This window comes from Lissotriton helveticus, chromosome 5_1, assembly GCF_964261635.1.
Source record: "Lissotriton helveticus chromosome 5_1, aLisHel1.1, whole genome shotgun sequence".
Classification (NCBI taxonomy): domain Eukaryota; kingdom Metazoa; phylum Chordata; class Amphibia; order Caudata; family Salamandridae; genus Lissotriton; species Lissotriton helveticus.
Window position 1 is genome coordinate 1,905,217,306 of NC_136065.1, and position 21,785 is coordinate 1,905,239,090.

At 47.2% G+C, this 21,785-nt stretch overlaps 1 protein-coding gene across 2 annotated transcripts in view; it reads right to left on the reverse strand.

The window, feature by feature from the left end:
* Nucleotides 1–12,593, reverse strand: part of KLHL10 (kelch like family member 10) — a 239,886-nt gene extending 227,293 nt beyond the window's left edge. Inside the window, exon 1 of one of the 2 annotated variants that reach the window (XM_078645444.1) lies at nucleotides 12,090–12,593. The gene's annotated coding sequence lies outside the window, so the exon portion shown is untranslated. The remainder of the gene's footprint in view (nucleotides 1–12,089) is intronic. The other variant, XM_078645443.1, reaches the window with a different exon arrangement.
* Between the last annotated feature and the right edge of the window lie 9,192 nt (nucleotides 12,594–21,785).

Sequence of the window (21,785 nt, forward strand, 5' to 3'; positions counted from 1 at the left end):
CATAGCTTTTTCTCCTAGATGTGCTGGACTATGTGCGGTAGTGATAATGAGTTGAACCATAGAGTCGGGGAGAAACCATGTGGCTTTTCCCTTCGTCAACCATCCCTGATCTGTCTGGACCCCTCCTTGTTCGGACCATTTCTTCATTTCTTCAGGAGTAGCATGTAACTGTATGTCTATGACATCTTGTGTAGGGTCTTTAACTGTCATACATGTAGTCTGTTCTGGAGTGGATGTCTGCGTCTTGTTAACTGGAATGTCTGGTGTCTGTGCTGTAAGCTTGGCTGTTCGATCTGCCAGATCATTACCTTGGGAAATAATGTCAGTAACTTTTGTATGTGCTTTGCACTTCATGATAGCGATAGCTGTCGGTAAATGTATTGCATCTAACAGAGCTTGAATGAGGAGACCATGCTGAATCTTGGTTCCATGAGAAGTCATGAAACCTCTCTCCTGCCAGAGCACTCCGAAGTCGTGTACAACTCCGAATGCGTAACGTGAATCTGTATATATGTTTACTTTCAGGTTCTTGGCACGTATGCAGGCTTGGGTCAGAGCAACTAGCTCTGCTGCTTGAGCAGACAGGGTGTCAATACGGTGTGTTTCAATAACTTCAGTGTCAGTAGTCACTGCATACGCGGCTACTAGTTCTCCTGTACTAGTTCTCATACATGAACCATCCACATAAAGTGTCAGGTCGGGATCAGGTAAGGCAATATCTGTCAAGTCTTGTCTTGGCTTAGTCATAGTGTTAATGACTTCCACACAGTCATGTGTGGCAGGATTTGAAGTAACTGACGGTAACAGTGTAGCAGGATTTAGAACGTTGCAGCGTCTGATTTCTATGTGTGGCTGGAACAGTGTCAGTTCATAACCTGTTAAACATGCAATTGTCAAGTGCTGAGTCTGTGTTCGGTTTAAAAGAACTTCCACGGAGTGTGGAACTTGTACTGTCAGGGAGTGTCCTAATACTATGGAATCACTTTGTCTAATTGCTAGAGCTGTGGCTGCAACTGACTTGAGGCACGCAGGCAAAGCCTGGGCTACTGGATCTAATGTGCTCGAAAAATAAGCACAGGGCTTGTACTGTCCGGCTTGATCTTGTGTGAGAACAGATAATGCTGTACCATCACGTTCTGTGACAAAAAGTGTAAAAGGCTTACTGTAGTTCGGTGTAGCTAGAACAGGTGCTTGGCATAAAGCTTTCTTTAATTCATTAAAAACAAGTGTATGTTCAGATGTCCAAGGGAGAACAGTCGATACGGCTGCCTCCTGTGTCGTTAACTGTATCAGTGGCTTAGCTAGAAATGCATACTGAGGAATCCATTGTCTGCACCTTGTGCCCCATCTCGGCTAGGAAATACAGAACTGTAAGTGATGCTCGCTCGCAAGCACGCTCAGAACGGGCTGTGATCAGTAGATCATCGACATACTGGAGCAGGGCAGTGTCGGCTGGCATGTGAATGTTGTCTAGTTGTCGTTTAAGTGCTTGACTGTAAATGCTAGGACTTTCTGTGAAACCTTGAGGAGCTCGTGTGAATTTATAGCTCCTTCCATTTAAACAAAAACCGAAAAGGTACTGGCTATCCGGATGAATTGGAACACTGAAAAATGCATTCTTGAGGTCTATTACCGTAAAAAATATGGCTTCAGAATCAATAGCTGTCAACAGAGATGAAATATCTGGGACTACTGGGTACTGAGGTATGATACATTTATTGAGTTCTCGAAGGTCAATCACTAATCGATATACTGGAGGTGCATTTGGATCAGTGCGTTTCATGACTGGAATGATAGGAGAATTACATACATTGGAGTCAGTTTCTACAACCACTCCTTGAGCAATGAGCTCGTCAATAATTTTGGATAAGGCTGCTACAGCCTCAGGTGGCAATCTGTACTGTCTGATTCGTGGCAGGACTATACCTTGCTTGAGGGTCACACGATGGGGTGTGATTCGCATAAAACCTACATCAGTTGGACCTTGCGCCCATAAATGCTGCGGTACATTGGACAATCTCGGATCAAAATCTCGTAAAACATAGTGACCCTTAAAATCCCTTAAAAACAAGCGTATTCCTTCTGGGGAACAGCAAATGACTGCACCTAATTCTTTCAATGTTTTAATACCTAACAAATTTTCTGGACATGACTTCGTAAGTAACAAATCAGTAGTTCGGGACAATGGACCAACTTCTAGAGTAACTGGCTTCGATATCTCGTTTACAATAGGCTTTCCTGAAAATCCAAGGGAAACATTTCTAGAGCCTGAGAGCGGAGCCCCTGGAACCTCGTCATGACTGATAGTAGTCCTACTTGCCCCTGTATCAATCAAAAACTTTCTGTCTTTCCCTAATACTTGACTATGTACATAGGGACCCTCTTGATCTACAGGTATCTCGATGAGAGGCAAGCCTACCTCCCTCTCTAGGCTGTTTCATGAATACGGTTGATACTCTGGATACTCTGTCTGGGCATACTGGTACATCTGCTGTGTAACATGCTGTGTTGCAGCGATAGGCTGCGGTGCTGGAACTGTCTGTTGTGCATTCTGTGGTGACTGAGAAATCTGTGAAACTTGTTCTTGTCTAGGCGGACGTGGTCTTTCTTTAGTCTTACCAGTGGCTATGTTGTGTTTCAGAACTGCACACTCGTTTATAAAATGACCTGGCTGTTTACAATAATTGCATGTCCCTTTAACGGGAGCTGCAGGATGACTGGCTTGATTCGGACCCCTTTTCTGACTGTCTTGTGGAACAGATTGTGCAACTAGTACTTTCATTTTCGTGTCTTTCATACGTCTCCTTTCGTGTTCTTGCTCTTCCCTGATTCTATTCTGGTGATACTGAAGCATCTGGAGCATCTGTGACGGGGTACTAGCTTGCCAAGTACTTTCGACTTTCAAAACTCGATTTTTAACTTGCGGACTTGAATTCTCGACTAGTTTAGTAACAAAAAGATGAGGGTATGACTCGCTACCTGTCTTCAAACCACTGTTGATGATAAAACATTTCTCAAATCTAGAATAAAAATCACTAGTGTCTTCATCCTGTTTCTGTTTGCATGCTGAGATTGCATCCCAATCTTCCTTTTTCGTGGCTAATAATCTAGGCAAAACCTGAATCAATAACTCTGGTAATTCTTTACATTTGTCCCCAAGACCGGTACCTGGTACTCGTATCTTATCTTCAGCTTCTAGAACTGCCCAATCGATCTTTTTCTCTCCCACCTCCCATTCTTTTTCCTTGAGTTTTTCATATACCCCTGCGGGCAACAGGACCTTTAACATTTTAATAATATCTGGATACGTATATTCTCCCATACGGAGCATGTCTTTTAATTCTCGATGGAACCCTGCTGGATCTTTGTCGTGACAGGGAATTAATTTCTTCATCTCTAAGAGTTCCATCTTGGTAACTGGGGTGTAAACAAACACTCGTTGCATTTCACCATCTGCTGTCCTAACTGGATGTACTTCTCGTAACGGATGCTGTCTATCTATGTAAAATGGTTTACTTTCTGGAGGTGAGACGTGAACAAAATGCGGGTTCAGAAACGTTCTATATTTGTGGCGCTGTTCTAGAATGACACTAATTAAATCGGTACCTAAACCTTTCCATTTATACTGGAGTAACTCGTTCAGGATATCATGTAACGGGCCTGGATCAGAATGTTGACCCTCATACAATGTAATGAGGTGCTGGATCATATACATACCCACCAGTCGCTGCTCGGCTGGGGGCAGTTTCAGAAACATTTGTGCCACTATTTCGTCTGGAAAAGTGGTAGAATCAGTAATCCATCGGACTGCTGATCGGGCTAGTTCTTGTTCATGCATGGTACTTAATTCACTATAACCGATTCGTAATTTCAGAATGTGATCGGTAGCTTGAAATACTTGTTCTAGAGAACCTTGTTCTGGTGCTGGATGATGAAAGACTTTCTTGTGTTCCGGACATGAATGGCGGTCTGGAAATCTAGATTTTCCTACATACGCTATTCTGGCAGTATTCTCGTCTTCTACTTCTTCAGTATCAGAATTACTTTCTTTCTCGCTTACTTGTGCTTTACGATCGTCGTGTAACCTTATTATTTCTTTACGTATTTTCTTGTACATACTCTCTATACTACTGATTGTCTTGTGTTTACCCTCGGCTATATTATCACTCCACCTTGTCAGGACTTTCATTTCGGTCGGATCTTTGGTCGGATAATCTTGTTCCCTTATTAAACAATTGATTAGAAACTTTAATAACATAAGCTGGGTCTCAGCTTTCCTGAGAGACATGACTTCACCAATACTTTCTGGATCTTCTCCTGTACGGATGAAACGATACATTCTGTCTAGATCTTCTTTCATATTCGGTAGGGTGTCCAAATACCCGGTCACCCGTCTTACACGCAAGGAATATATAACCATATTATCCTCGCCTGGAACTGGATCATAACAGCATTCAGTAAGAGCTCGTCTGATATCTGCAACGGACTGATATTTGGGCGTACGCTGTAACGCACGTTCATGTAACTCGACTAACGCTAAACGTTTATTTGGTGGCGGGGTACCAGGAGGACCTCCTCCCGCGGCCCCGGAACTGGAATCGTCGACTGATACTCTTCGTGCTGGCAGAGTGACCGATGTAGTTGGAACCTGGACTATGGGCTGTACTATGGGCTGGACCGGGGGTACCGTAACAGGTACTGTAACAGGTGCCCCGATGGCTGGAAGAACAGGAACTACATTATTTACAGGAGCTGGCGGAGCAGGATTCGCATATTCTGGGACTGTGTCGTCCAAATAGGACGAGAGAAAAATATCAGCTGCGGTCGGTTTGTGACGTAGCTTAATCGGAACTAATGGCGGCGGAAAATTACATGGTGCTTCCGGGGTTGCTTTTGGCAAGCCCTCGGCAAGAAGAGGATACATACCCTTAATGAGGGCATTTCTCTGTCTGTCTGACTGTTCGGCTTTAACTCGTTCACCTACTTCGATTAATTCCCTTTCCTGGGCTCTTTCTAAGGATTCTCTACTTAATTCTGACTTTCTGATTTCTTTTTCTGTTCTCCTGTGAGATTCTTTGCGCCATAACTCGATGGCGTCTTTCTGGGACTGTCTGGCTTTCTTTTTCCATAATGCTTCTTCTACTCGCATGATGCACTCGGCATCCCACGTACCTGATACGGGCCATCTATACTTTTCCTCTAACTGTTTGGTGTACTCCACCCATAAATCTAGATACAATATGGCACTTATGCCATGCTTTTGATACATAAAATGACCTGGACTGTCCCTAGGCGGGACAGGAACTGCTTCTTCTAGCAAACCTTTTCTAGTTTTTAACTGACGTAACTTAGAGAACAGAGGCATGGCTGAACTGGAGTCTAGACACAATACAATACACAATGAACACGATAATTACTGAAGAACAACTCATTCATACCACGACATTGAAAACACATTGAATAACATTTAAGAATAACAGTTCGGACAAAATACTACCTAGAATACTGAGAACAGAACACATGAATTTCTCGAGAACAGAACTGACTAGAACAGAAACTAGAATGACTAGATGCACTGCTAAAACAGTACGAAACTTACCGGTCTCATAAAGAGACACGTCAGGACCCGCATCCACCTAAGTGGACACTTCGTGTTGGATCTGCGTACCCAAACCCACGGACCAGAGACAATTCAATTGACCCTGTCTAGATACTACCCCAGCAACGGTACTCACCGGGCAGCAAGAACGGAAGGCCTCGGACTGGACTGGACTGCTACGACGACGGACGGACGAACTTCGGACTTCAGTTACAGGTGGGCCTCCGGATACCTCGGACCTTGGACTCTCGGCTTGGGCTCTGGTCGGGACTCGCCGCGTTCCTCCACCGCCTCGTCTGGACGCTGGACCGCAACCTCCGTCTCCTCCGTGGGCCTGAGGGATACTTGAAGCAGAAATATCTGCACGTGCACGGTATGGTTCCGTCACGGCTGCAGAGGATCAGGGGGCCTGCGTGGCTTCTCCGGCGCGTGGGGAAAGGGCGAGTCCCTATTCGGGCGCCATTATGTGGTAAATAAATAATTAATTACCTGTGCTATTTTTGACAATAAACAATAAACGGTTAGCTCAATAAATAAGAGTCAAGATACGAGGTAGCTAGAGTTGACAGGCTTTAATTGAGCATAGCGGACAAGAACAGGACAGCCTGTACGGGAATAGGAATGATGCGCATCAGGGGCAGGAACAAGGATAACTTTTAATAACAGAACATTAGTATATATAGTTAAACAAAATACATGGAGTTCAATACAGTAGGCGTTTCTCGTAGCAGTCGCGAAAGATAAGGCATGACTGATGCAACAAAAAGGCGTGTTCAGGGCGTATACATAGACATGTGATGTAAACGTAACAGAATATGTCATAAAAGGGGCGGAAACATGGAGGGGGCTACCTGAGCAGCTGGGACCTCTAACCTAGTGGTGCGCGCAAACTGGCAATGACGTGTTACTAGGGAGAACTGGGGGGCTATGACTTCTGCGCTAGAAGAGGAGACTAAAGTCTGGAGTGTCAGAGCGACATGTACCTAAAGCCTATCTAGTATCTAGTGTTTAGAGAACATGTTGATAGAATCCAAAAGTTATCAGGGCAAAGGCTAACAGACATTAAGACTGGTGCATAAATAATCCTACATGTAGTGCGTGTGCGTGGAATATTCTATGAATATTAATACAGTATTTCTCTTACATGGAGACATAAAGGCTAGACCATGACGGAAACTATTGATGCGATTCAGTAGCTTAGGAATGCAGAGAAGGAGGGCTGGACTGATAACTAGAAGCATAACATACTCTTGGCAGACTGGAGGCAGAGCCAGGCCGAGCCGGGCACTGTGAGGCATGAAAGTAAGCTAAGGGTCAGGGATACAGGTGGGGGCTGTATCGCTCCTCGGAGAGGGTTCAGAAAACAGGAGCTGAATCTGAGTCCGGGCCCTTTAGAGGCCTAGAAACGGGGATATTTCAATGAATTAACGTGCACACTGTGAAACGTGGCAACGTAGCTTTACATAGGCCCGATATTCGTTGTATTCACGAAAACTGGAAACTGGCATACTAGAGCTGGACACAACTGTAATTGCGTCTTTAATCGATCAGAAGGGAATACATGCATATCGATCATGCACATATGACATAACATGGGGAACACGTAGGGACACAGAACATGGCAAAATTTACTTTTCCACAGGCCACCGAAGTCATCTGCGGCGTACCACAAGGATCATCACTCAGTCCTACCCTCTTCAACGTTTACATGAGTCCCCTCGCATCCATCGCGCGACAACACAACCTCAACATCATCTCCTATGCAGACGACACCCAGCTGATCCTCTCCCTCACTAAAGACCCAAACACCGCCAAAACCAATCTACACGAAGGAATGAAAGAAGTAGCCGAATGGATGAAGAACAGCCGTTTAAAACTAAATTCGGACAAAACGGAAGTCCTCATCCTAGGATCATCCCCCTCTGCCTGGGACGACTCATGGTGGCCACCGGCCTTGGGTACAGCACCCATACCTACAGATCACGCACGTAACCTGGGCTTCATCCTAGACTCCTCCCTCTCGATGACCAGACAAGTCAACGCCGTCTCATCTTCATGCTTCAACATCCTACGCATGCTCAAAAAAATCTTCCGTTGGATCCCCACCGAAACAAGAAAGACAGTCACCCACGCACTGGTCACTAGCCGACTGGATTATGGAAATACCCTTTACGCCGGAACCACAGCCAAACTACAGAAAAAACTCCAACGCATTCAAAACGCCTCAGCCAGACTCATTCTGGACATCCCCCGTCAAGCTCACATTTCCGGTCACCTGAAAGACCTCCACTGGCTCCCCGTCAACAAGAGAATAACGTTCTGTCTCCTCACCTACGCACACAAGGCGCTCTACGACCTAGGACCCGAATGCCTCCACACACGACTGTCCTTCTACACACCCACCTGCCAACTATGATCATCCAATCAAGCCCTCGCCGCAATTCCGCGCATCCATAGATCCACCATGGGAGGAAGATCCTTCTCCTACTTAGCTGCCAAAACCTGGAATTCTCTCACCACTCACCTCCGCCTTTCACAGAACCACCTCTCCTTCAGAAAGCAGCTAAAAACCTGGCTTTTCGATAAGTAATGCACCTACCCTCCCTCAAGCGCCTTGAGACCCTCTGGGTGAGTAGCGCGCTATACAAATTCCTGAACTTGAACTGTGGGGCAGACTAGCTGCTCACTGTGAAGGAATCAGACGGGGAGACCAAGACTCGGAGTAATGAGTATTACCGGTGAGTAACCGGGCATTACTTAAGGTCATATTTTTTAAGGCAACAGAAGGCACTTTTTTAAGGCACTCTCAGCGCTTGACCAACCCAAGTATATCCTGTGAATACAGGATATACTTGGGTTGGTCAAGCGCTGAGAGTGACCTCAGAGTCTCCAGGAGGTCATTCATCTGTTCTCTGTCAATACAATTTCTCCTCTCTCTGTTTGGCTGCTTGTGTCTGGGCCTGAACGCTTGCTACTCTGCTGTGCACATTGTGTTCCTGTAATCCTGTTTCGTTGCTGTGCACATTTTTTTTTGCAAAATATTTAGTCCGGAGATGCGCCTTTAATTTTATTTATTTACTACCCAGCCCTCGCTCCCTTCATCCTCCCCCGCTTCTATCGTCCCCGCAGTTGCACATTTATATTTTTGGGATTTTCCTCGTAGATTACAGTCACAGCAATTTAATCATTCGGATGATCTCTCTGATTTAAGGGGACGCGCCTTTCTGTATTTGGCAAACAGGCAAAGGTTAGATGCTGTAAAATGAACTGTGTTAGCATTAGAAAGTCTTCATTTGTCATCTCAGGTGCTCAAGGTCAAGGGTTTCGTGTATTTATTTTTTACCAGCAAAATAGAAAAGTAAAATGGGATGTGTGAGGGAACAAAAATGAGAAGGAAGCTGCATGCACCTAGTTAAATAAGTAACAATTTAGAGGTACCACTACATGTGTCATTTGAGTCACGCTCTCCGCTTTAGATTGCTTCAGCTTTAAGAACTAGCCATTTTCATTTTGTTAGTGTATTGTTAAGGCTTCTGTTTCTTATGTGGATAATGTCAAAGTGATGTTTGCCTCTAATTACATAACTTCTACTGGTAGCACACACCATTATATAGTCCTGCAAACTAAAAGTCTTATTTAGAAAATATGTGCCAGGGTAGTACTACCCCAGTACTCGATTTGTAGGGTGCCAAGCACCTAAAGTTTGCCTCAGAAACCTGCAGTCAGCGCTACTGAATATCAGTGTGCTAAATACCAAGGATTTGTAGTCTTGATTCAGCCTCATGCCTCTATAATACATTTTTCTCCTCCTTTCCTCTTGAGTGTTTTTCTCTCTCTTGCTCTGGGTCAAAGTCTGATGAAAATTGGTGCCAGTGGTCCCCATCTGCAACCACTGACTCCAATTAAGCACTTGCTGCACCTACTTGAGTGGTGGAGTTGGTACACGTAAAGAGCTCCACACAGACAGGGGCTGTGGCTACCGTGTTGGATACATTAGCCACCTACCAATGGCAGCCCATGGAGAGAGATGCAAAGTCCCTGTGGCTCATTTGTTTGCACGAACTGTGCTGTAAAATGTACCCGTGTGCTTTCATTTTCAGCATTGTCTTGCAAGAGAATGCCCCAGTACCCTCTTGAAAATGCTGGGCTGGTGTGCTTCGCTCACTAAATCCAATGTGGGGCATGCATTTACGCCTCACCATTTTTAAATTGCACCAGTCGCCACTCGATGCTACGTTTTTTTAGGTCTCGTGACCTATCAATGCGCATGCGCATTGAGAGAAGCGAGACTATAGGCGCTTAAACAAGGTTTACCCAAGGTTTGCCTAGACTGGCGATTTGGTGCTGTGCCCGTGCGCATTTTAGGTCAATGCGCTTGCGTGTGCACGCGCAGCATCAAATCGCCATCTGTTCCCCAGCAGCACTCCTCCCACTCCTTTGAAGTGAAGCTTAGCTTCACTTCAAAGGTCCCTGACGCTCTCCCCGCTCAGCCCCCTGCTGCGGCCGTGTCGCACTTCTCCTCCCCCTCCCCACATTAATGCCCTCCTTTTGTCTCTCCCTATCCCTCTTACTTCACCTTTTTCTCTCCCCTTCCCTCTGCTTCGCCATCTCTTCTTTCCCTCTCGATTCCCCGTGTTTCCTCCTTTCCATATTTTTTCCGTTCTCTACTTCTCTCTGTCCCTTACCTCTGAGTTGTCCGCTCTCCCCTTTCTCTCACCGCACACCCCTTCCCTCCCTCCACTCGTCTGTTCTCTCCCTGCCCCCTTGTTTTTTTTCCTCGCACAAATGTGAAAGCACTGTACAGCAGCAGAGAACAGGCTCCGCTTCCCTTGTGTCGTGTTTCCAGTGACTGCGGTAGTGTCCCTTACCTAATGAATGAGTGCTAAAATATTAATTGTGCACAAATGCATCCCGGACGTTCCTATGGCAAACGACCAGAATTAACGGGCAAGGCAACAGGCTGTTATGCAGGCACATAAGTGTTTCATTATTAGCCAACAGTGTGAAGTCCAACATTATCAAGTGCAAAAATAGTATTTTACAGCATGCGGTGCACATATTCGCCGTAATATAAATAAAAGGGCTACATGAGAAAAAATATTTTAAGATACATCTTTACCAAATGTGCAGCTCACAATGTAATGTCCCAGTCCTGCTATATGCACGTGCACTCCTTTCTCGCTTTCTCCCGCTGCCTAGTCCTCCCACCCCCTCCCTCCCCCTCCCTCTCCAGCGCGCGCTCCACTCGCATCTGCCTGCTGCTCCCCCGCCCACCCCCCACTCCCCCAACCAGCAATTCACACACAGCAACGCCACTCACACACGCAACGCAACTCATCCACGCAACCCCACTCATCGACGCAACCCCACTCATCGACGCAACCCCACTCATCGACGCAACCCCACTCATCGACGCAACCCCACTCACACACGCAACACCACTCACACACACAACGCCACTCACACACGCAACGCCACTCACACACGCAATGCCACTCACACACGCAACGCCACTCACACACGCAACGCCACTCACACACGCAACGCCACTCACACACGCAACTCATCCACGCAACCCCACTCACACACGCAACGCCACACACGCAACGCCACTCTCACACGCAACGCCACTCACACACGCAACGCCACTCACACACGCAACGCCACTCACACACGCAACTCATCCATGCAACCCCACTCATCCACGCAACCCCACTCATCGACGCAACGCCACTCACACACGCAACGCCACTCACACACGCAACGCCACTCACCCACTCACACACGCAACGCCACTCACACACGCAACGCCACTCACACACGCCACTCATCGACGCCACTCATCGACGCAACGCCACTCATCGACGCAACGCCACTCATCGACGCAACGCCACTCACACACGCAACGCCACTCACACACGCAACGCCACTCACACACGCAACACCACTCACACACGCAACACCACTCACACACGCAACGCCACTCACACACGCCACTCATCGATGCAACGCCACTCATCCACGCAACGCCACTCATCGACGCAACGCCACTCATCGACGCAACGCCACTCATCGACGCAACGCCACTCACACATGCAACGCCACTCACACACGCAACGCCACTCACACACGCAACGCCACTCACACACGCAACGCCACTCACACACGCCACTCATCCACGCAATGCCACTCATCCACGCAACGCCACTCATCCACGCAACGCCACTCATCCACGCAACGCCACTCATCCACGCAACGCCACTCATCCACGCAACGCCACTCATCCATTTGCAAAACCAAAAGGTCAAACTCTTCTATTGCGAGACCTATTGCATTTTCAATGCTTGTTTAATTACTGCTCATGCATGGAGCGCTGTTGTCAGTATGTTCGAAAGGCGTTAAGTTAGTTGCCGTTCGATCTACTGACAAGAGGATGCTCCGTAGAATGGGTGAATGAATCTTCTACGCAAATAAACTTCAATCAACTTACAAGAAGTATTCCTTCGATTTATTTCATTTGGCGACGTCCGGGAAAGCTTCACCCATCACCCCACGCGTCTCTTCAACGTTACCCCATCTAAGAGTCCCGCATCTAAGGGTTCAACTGACATCACCCTTTTGCCTCTACTGAAGTCCCGCAATTTGGTTTCGAAGGCGGTAGATCTTCAATCTTCGAGGGGTAAAGTCTTGTACCGGCCCGGAGGATTTAAGGTACATGTTAGCGAAGTTGAAAGGGAGCGTTGCTCTGCTCGCGCATCTCGCTTGAGACCTTCCTCGAGTCTAAGCGCGCGTTGCTGCTGATCAAACTATTCTGTTCCTGCTGACGTCATGACGCTTCCTGACGTGATGACATTTTGATTGGGACAGTTCTTGCCTGCAACTCACCCGAAGTATTTCAATTCAGATCATTTGCGGATTTCCCTTTAACTATTCGGCATGTCACCAGTCTACCTTCCGATGCCACACACGTCAGTATTGTTCAAGTTCATGGCTTTTTGTGTTTTCCTGCGTGTGCAAATTAAACACGAGGACACGCACGTAACTCCAAGGCACAGTTCAGTGATAAAGAGAAGCTAATCCGGCATTTAACTATTTAGACATTGCTCATCTATTGTTTATTTATTATTCCAGGGCATAGTTCAATGATAAAGCGAAGCTCATCAGACATTTAGTTATTTGGGCATTGCTCATCTTTTGTTTATTTAATTATTTAATGATCTTTCATTTCCTTCTTTCTACGAGTTTCTCAGCATTACAGATTCCATGGCTAGTAATAACCATCAGATCACCCAGCCTCCACCTTTTCTTAGTAAGCCTGGCAGCCCACCAATTAACTGGATTGAATGGTTCAGACTTTTCGAGAACCATCTTGTAGCTATAGACGCAGTTAATTATTTGCTGGCAAGGAAATTCGCTTTATGGTTTGGTTGCCTTGGTCAAGCAGCTCAAAGAATTTTTGACAGCATAGTTCCTATTTCACCTACGCCATCTCATTCTGGAGATAACCAATGGAACGTTTATCTAGAAGCTGTTGCACGCCTTAAAAAGCAATTTGAAGAGGAACCAAACATTATGTTAGAATGTCACAACTTCTAAAAACGCAAACAAAAAGAGGACGAAAAAGTGGAGGAGTATATTTCTGCTCTCAGGGTTTTGGCTACCACTTGTAGTTTTGGTCCACTCGCTGATAATTACATTAGGGATCAATTTGTGTTTAATTGTGCATCTCGTAAAATCTAACAAAGAATATTGAGTTGTAAAAATCCCCTGTTATCTGAAGTAATTGAATTAGCCCTGAGCATTGAGCGAACAACTATTTCTAGTAGAGTTATGCAAGATGATACTAAGTCCGGGGTCAATTCAATCACTTCTAACGATTCAGAAAATGAATGTTCTCTAGCAGTTGTCAATGTTAAAAACAAGGATAGAAAATTTGTTCAAAAGAAACAAAATGTGTTTTGTAACAGGTGCGGATCGAGGAACCACATTGGCAACTTTCCGGGTTGCCCAGCTATTAATAAACTCTGTGTAGTCTGCAGAAAAATAGGTCATTTTCTGGGGGTGTGCAGAAATACTAAGAAAGCCATAAATGTCCTAAATATTGAAACGGAGGTTGATTCTTGCACAAATTCATTGAACAACGTGATTGTAATGTTAGATTATGGAAGCTATTGTATTAAAGGTCCGTTATGTCTAGCTTCTATTGTTAACATTCCTTTACAGGTTATGGCGGATTCCGGATCACCAATAACAATTTTGAGAGACTCTACATTTTTTGAACAGTGGAAGGATAAAAAATTACTTAAGTCTGATGTCTTAAGTCTGGTGGCACTGACGGCCACCAATTGTATTATTATTGGTGACCTAAATCTACATTTTGATCGCTCTGCTGATCCTGAAATCAGCAGCTTTCTTGTCGACTTTGCTGCTTGCCAATTAAAACAGCTTGTGGAGGGCCCTACCCATATTGCTGGACACTTACTTGATCCTGTTTTTTCGAACATCCCTTCTCTTCTGGTCAAGACACCCAGCCCGGTGTGTTGGTCTGACCATTTCTTGGTCTCCATTTTCCTCCCGCTCTCTGAGACAATGCCCACAGCCGATCTTAAGGCCTCCTTTAGGAGATGCTGGCATAAACTTAAACTGGAAGACCTGCATGCCATTTTGTCATCCTGCTCCCGTATCCCTACTGATGATCCAGATGTGGCGTACAAACTACTTTGTGACTGGATCCTCCATGCCTTGGATACTCTTATCCCTGCTAAGTGGTCCAAGGGTTGTTGCTCTAACTCCAATCCTTGGTATAATGATTCTGTGGCAGCTCTGCGAAGTACCTGTAAAAAACTAGAACGGGCTTGGAGAAGGGACTACGATCTAGGGTCCAAAAAGTCGTACCAGGATGCTATTAAGTGTTATCATAGGGCCAACAATTTGGCTTGTGCAGCTTACTTTAGCAATGAGATCAAGTCTAGAAAGAATCCTGCCAAAAGTATTTTTAAATTACTTAACAATCTTAAACACAGGAAAGATCCATCTATTCCGGTGATCATGTCTGGGCAGCAATGCGAGGACCTATCCACATTCTTTGTTAAGAAGGTGGAAGCCATTTATACATTTTTTCCTACACCCCTTACTGATCTTGCTGCCACACTGGCTCCCCCCCATTCTCAATCTGGCAGCCATCCTCCATATTTCTCAGTATGAGTTCCATTCGCTGAGTCTGAAAGTTAAATCTGGCTCCCCCATGGATCCCCTGAGGCCTGCCCAATTTAGGGACTCTCTACCTGCAAGCCTCACACCTCTGTGTCAGGTAATCAATTCCTCCTTCACCACTGATGTGGTGCCTTTGTTATGGAAGCAAGCCCGGGTGGTCCCTTTGCTGAAGTAGCCTTCATAGGACCCAACCAAACCGGAAAGCTTTCGTCCCATATCTCTACTGCTTTGGCAGCCAAAGTTGCCAAGGCCCACACCAATAACGTCCTCTCAGGCTTTTTGAAAAACACTAGCATCTTGGATCATTCCCAGAATGGTTTCCGCCCTGGCCACAGTACTGAGACTGCGCTCTTAGCAGTGACTGAACATCTGCGGACCATTCTGGATGAGGGAAAAACTGCGGCCCTGATACTGCTCGATATAAGCGCCGCTTTTGATACGGTCTCTCACTGGATCCTCCTACGTTACCTAGAGGAGGCTGGGGTGGTGGGTCTGGCCGTGGATTGGTTTAGATCTTTTCTGTCTGACAGAACATTCCAGGTTACTGCCCCCCCTTTCTCACCCGCGTCCATTCCATTAAGCAAGGGGTCCCTCAAGGCTCGGCCTTGAGTCCCGTACTATTCAATCTGTACATGCAACCCCTGGCTGCGGTTGCAAGAGATCATGGCTTGACCATGGTCTTGTATGCTGATGATACGCCGCTGGTGGCGGCCCTCTCTGATGATCCTACACGTGGCGCTACCAAATTTAGGAACGATTTCGCAGCGGTCGCGCATTGGATGACCACCAATTGCCTTCAGCTTAATGCTAATAAGTCTGAAGTGCTGTTGGTGGGGAGAGATAAGGGGTTTTGGAGCACGCAATGGTGGCCGGTGTCCCTGGCCAGTGCCCCCACCCTGAAGTCGGTGGTGAAAAATCTTGGGATATGGCTTGATACCATTCTTGGGTTCCAGGAGTATACTAAAAAGGTAGCAGGCACCAGTTTTGGCCTACTTTGGGGACTGAGGCCCATTTTGGTTTTTAGCACGAGCTGCTGTCCAGCGAAGCCTCTATTGTTAGCGACTTGCTCTGGAAGTGGGACAGGGGATGGGCACGCGCAGGGCCGTCGGCGATTTCAGCATCTGTGCGCGCACCTACAGCCACCCGCCCTGCACATCTCCTCCTTACCTCACCGGGCTCTTGTCGCTGCGCTGGTGTTATCTCTGCATCACCTGGCACACGCGGGGCTTCCTTCGCTCATGGGGGCCCCGCACGTGCATCGGCGGCCCATCGCCTCTCTTTCTCCTTTAACCCTCACGCTTTTCTCACAGCTACCCATTACTTTGTTTCTTCTTGCCCAGCACCGCGACCCTACTTCCCACTCCTCAAATATTCCAGTTATCTCGCTGCTCCTTCCCTTTTCTCACCACCGGCTTTTCCCTTGGTCCCCACCCCCCTACTTCCACGCGGCTTCCTACGTCTCCCTGCTCCCCACCTCCCTCTCCTACCCCCGTGGCTCAGGGCCAGAAGCCGACGTGCTGCGCCGCAGGTACACGGGAGCCGTGGAAAGCGCCGGCGCTCTCCAATAAAAGCCTGTTATTAACAGTAGCCGGACACTGCTGGAGCAACACTCCCCCTTCGCACATGACCGTGGCCAGGCCGGCTCGGGTTCCCCTTCCTGCCTGGCCTCGGATGCACTGCGAGGCCTTCTACATACAACAGAACCCCGGGGTGACGTCATGGAGGAACGGCCTCCGGTGCTTGACGCGTCGTCACTCACGCGCTGCATGACATGCGCACAGGCAGCGTGACAGGGACACAGGTGCCTGGAGTGAGCCACTGGAGAGAAACATGGGGGTGGGGGCCAGCTTATCCATCGTTGATCAAGGGCTTACCCCCCGCCCCCTCCCCGGGATAAACGGGTTACTTTGTATGCAAACTCCTGCCACGTGCCTCTGCCATACTGTCAAGAATAGCTGGATTTCAGATGTTCACTCAGCCTGAACGGTGTAAATAAGAAGTAAAAGGTATTTTATTTATTATATGTTTGTTTTTAAATAATAAAATACGCCATGACAAAACGCTTCGACCGTGAAACATAAGTTGGAGGCAAGTGTTTCTGTGCCATTCCTTGGTGGAGAAAGATACCCCTGACCCTTAATTTTTTTCTAAGGGAATTCAGGGGCGCTGGGGTTAGCAGGTACCCAACCTAGTGCATTCAGGCTTCGTTAATATATATGCAAACTATCCCACCAGTCTTAAATGCCTCCCCTTCAAGGCCTAACAGCCCAAAACGCTTTTGGGATCATATCCGTCCAACTAATAGTCCTTGTTCCTTCCCCACAACTCACAAATCTCGGTGGCAGATCCATGCCCAAGATACCCTCTGAGCACAGCAGCTCAGTCCCCACACTAGCTCCCCCGGCAACCTCGCTCCAGCGCTCATTCGCCTCTCCAACATCCTTCCAGTATCTGGTCAGGTATCAGGGGCATTGCTAGCAAATGGTGTAGCAGGTGTAGTGTCACAGGGGAATAAAGCAATGGCGGCCCTTTAATCCCCCTAACAATGCCTATATTTTGATACCTTCCAACAGGGGGCCACTGGCACCCTTGCTATGACACCGCCAAGCATCTAACAACTCTGCCCAATCCATACAAATCCTGTTGCAAAAATCATGTAACCCTTTTTAGGTCACGCCTGTCTCACACCCTCTCACCTTCACACACCCTCACCCTCACACACCCTCACCCTCACCCTCACTCACCCTCACACCCCTCACCCTCACAACCCTCTCACCCTGACACACCCTCACTCACCCTCACACCCCCTCACCCTCACACACCCTAGCCCCCTCACCCTTACCCCCTCACCCTCTTACACCCTCACACCCTCACAGCCCCTCACCCCCCACCCTCACACACCCCCACCCTCACACACCCTCACTCACCCTCACACCCTCACACCCTCTCACCCTCACACACCCTCACCCTCACACACCCTCACCCTCACACCCTCACACCCCCTCAACCTCACAACCCCTCACTCACCCTCACCCCCTCACCCTCACAACCTTCTCACCCTCACCCTCACAACCTTCTCACCCTCACACCCCTCACCCTCACACCCCCACACCCTCACAACCCTCACCTTCACACACCTTCACCCTCACACACCCTCACCCTCACACACCCTCACCCACCCTCACACACCCTCACCATCATAGCATAATAAAATATAGCAAAGCATAACAAAACACAGCATAGCATAACAATAAAAAGCATAGGATAGCAAAACATAGCATAGCATAACAAAACAAAGCATAGGATAGCAAAACAAAACATAGCAAAACAAAACATATCATAGCAAAACACAAAGAGTAGGGGGAGGAGCCAAGCTCGTGACCGCAATGGCCGCTCTGTAGCTCGGCTCCGTCAGCCTTCCTGCCCAACACGCAAATCCTGACAAATATCCTGCCCCGAGACGACACACTCGGGAAGAAACGGAAACGTGAAGCAACGCTCGTACTCACCGTCTGGCCTGGGGGCTCCTGCGTGCTGTTGATCTGAAGCTGTGCTCCTGCTTGGTCCGGGGCCTTCGCGGTGTGGAGACCGGAGCCTTCCCTGCGTGGATCGGCCGGGGTGGCGGTGTCGGCGGCGGCCCCCGGCGGGAGAGAGGGCCGACTGTGAGAGGCCGTTGTGCGATTGTTCCGGTGGATACTGACCGGGCCCGGTCCAGCGGCCGGGAGGCCCCGTGGTAGGGCGCGGCGCGCCTTGGATGGGGGAAGACCGTGCAGGAGGACGCCCCCGTTGCTGCCCCGTCCGGCCATCTTGAAGTGAACTCCAGGGGTGTCCTCGCTTAAGAGCCCGCTCCGGGAGTTGCGGAGGGTGGTGACGCGGCTGAACCCGCAAAATGGCGGCCGACGCCCTGGGACACGGATTTCCTCGGGGCGGCAGACTTGTGTGGCTGGAGTGCGCGGGGGCCTGGTCATATGAGCGTGAGCCCACGATTGGTGATGTCCTTGACGCCCTGCAGTCTCTGCATGCGGCCTTGGCCCCCGGTGCCCCTGTGAAAGGTATACGGTCCGCCGCCATCTTTGATGGACCGTTCTTCATGGACGCGGCTCGACTTCGTGGTGGCGCTGCTTCGTCCCCCTCGATCGCTGCGGGGAGTGCTACCGCTGTGCATCGACAAGACTGCAAGCCTGCGGCCCCGAATCTCCTGGCAGTTGTGAGTGTGGAGTGCGAGGGCGTGGGCTCCGTGTTGGGGCCCGATCCTGCTCGAGTGTTCGAGGAGCATTGTGGACTGCTGCTCCGATCTACTTTGGTGAGGTCGTGCTGTTGTACTGCGGGGGAACCTCTGCTTTCTTATACGGCGAGACTGAACTCCTGTTTTTTGCTGCTCTTGGTGTCATTGTTGAGAGTTCCGGACTGCAGAGAAAGATTCTTGTTTTGTTGCTGGTTGCCGGGGCCCCCTGGTCTACACCCTTGCCTTGTTTTGTTCCGATCCAGTAGCCTCTCCATCTTGAAATGTTTGCTTCTCACTGCTATATCATGTGTGGTAGTGATGACTAGGAAAGGCCAGGGGTGAGCCAAACTGAACCCTGAGGACTACCGGTGAACGGATTGTGATGAGGCAGACCCCCAATCATGATAATATGGACGATCCCTTTGTGAGTTTATGATACCTGAGATTGTGTCGATCTCGTTTAGACGCTGCATAATTGTGTGGGTGGGCGGGGAGCTGGGGCCGAACGACTCGATTGATGGTCTCCTTCCCCCCCCTCTTGATTTCTTTCCCCCTTTTTTGCCTCTTTATTCCTCTCTCTCTCCTTGACTTCTCTATATTTCGGGTTCTGGTTTAGGGCGACAGGTAAGCTGCTGGGGGGGGTAGGCCGTAGCCTTCTGCAGGGGTGCAGGGTGGGGTGGGTGGGCTGGGGCTTCTTCTCTGTTTTCTTTTCCTTAGTTCTATGGCTCTTTTGTATCCTTTATCGGTGCGCCGCGTCTGTGCTTGTCTCCCATGGTACGATTGAGGGTGGGAACTGGAGGTGTGTTGTTCTCCTTCTTACGGTTTTGCCACATTGCTATTACGACTCACATGACCACCTTGCTGGCGATATCCTTACTTTCTTTGCGTGCTTATTGCTGTGGGGCGCTTGCATCAGCGCGGCGTTCTCTCTTTCTTGCTTATATTACTTCTCCCCTTTCCTCCCTCCCTTCTCCCCTCTTTTTCTTCTTTAGGTTAGTATAGCGGATGATTATATTCACTGTTGCTATTCCGGTTCCTCCGTTCTGTCTAAAACATGTAACTGGGTGAAAGGTAGACAAGAGACGAGCCACGGTGGGTACTGCTCTGATATATGGCGTCCATATCCTGATTGATGTAAACTGTTGCTGATGATTATCCATATTGATGCCCTTGTGTTTTGCTGTTTGCTTCGTGGCCCGCTATGGGAACTCGGATATCCATACACTGCAATTGATCCTGCTATACTCCTTATTATAAAATTAACCTTCTTTGATCCTGCTCGATGGCCACACTTAACCTTTTCAGACTGAACTGATTGCTTCTATATTGTTGGCTGATTCCGGGGAACATCCTTCCGGAGTCATTGGCCTCTCATACTGTGTCGTGGCCGGCCTGACTGGTTGTAGGCCCGTATTTGTATATTCCTTACTGCATAATAAAGGTTTAAAAAAAAACAAACAAAAAACACAAAGAGTATAGCATAGCATAACAAAACACAACAAAACATAGCATAGCATAACAAAACATAGCATAAAAACACAAAGCATAGCATAACATAACAAAGCATAGCAAAACAAAACAACAAAACAGCAGAACAAAACAGCATAAGATAACAAAACATAGCATAACATAACAAAGCATAGCATAACAAAACAAAGCATAGCATAACAAAACATAGCATAGCATAACTAAACACAACAAAACAGCAACATTACAAAGCCTAGCATAGCAAAACATAGCATAGAATAACAAAACACAACAAAACATAGCATAGCATAACAAAACACAACATAGCATAGCATAACAAAATAAAGCTTAGCATAGCATAACAAAACATAGCATAACATAGCATAGCATAACAAAACATAGCATAACAAAGCATAGCATAGCAAAACACAACAAAACATAGCATAGCATAACAAAACACAACAAAATATAGCATAGCATAACAAAACAAAGCATAGGATAGCAAAACTAAACATAGCATAACAAAACAAAGCATAGGATAACAAAACATAGCATAACAAAACATAGCATAACATAAAGCATAACAAAACACAACACATAGCATAACAAAACATAGCATAGCCAAACAAAACATATAATAGTATAGCAAAACATAGCATAGCATACCAAACACAACAAAACATAGCATAGCATAACAAAACATAGCATAGCAAACCAAAGCATAGCATAATAAAACACAACAAAACATAGCATATCATAACAAAAAATAGCATACCATAACAAAACAAAGCATAACATAGCAAAACATAGCATATCATAACAAAACATAGCATAGCATAGCATAACAAAACATAGCATAGGATAGCAAAACATAGCATAACAAAACAAAACATAGGATAGTAAAACAAAAGATAGCATAGCATTCAGCATCACTCAGCACCACCACAGCATCACTCAGGGGCACCACAACATCACTATGCGCTACCACAGCATCACTGAAGCCACAGCATCACTCGTTCACCATCACAACATCACCCAGCGCCACCACAGCATCAATCTGTGCAACCATTCAACAACAACTGGTTCAAATATGTTAATATTTCACTTCTGTTCTTGGATTTTCGTCACAATAAAATACACTGAACATAATCTTCACAAAAGTTATTTACAAAACTTTAGGCTATTGCCATTATAAATTACAATAACGTTTATTTAAGTATTAATTACTGAAAATAATTAAAAGCCATTGTTATTTGTAATACCAATACAAGTAAGTCACGT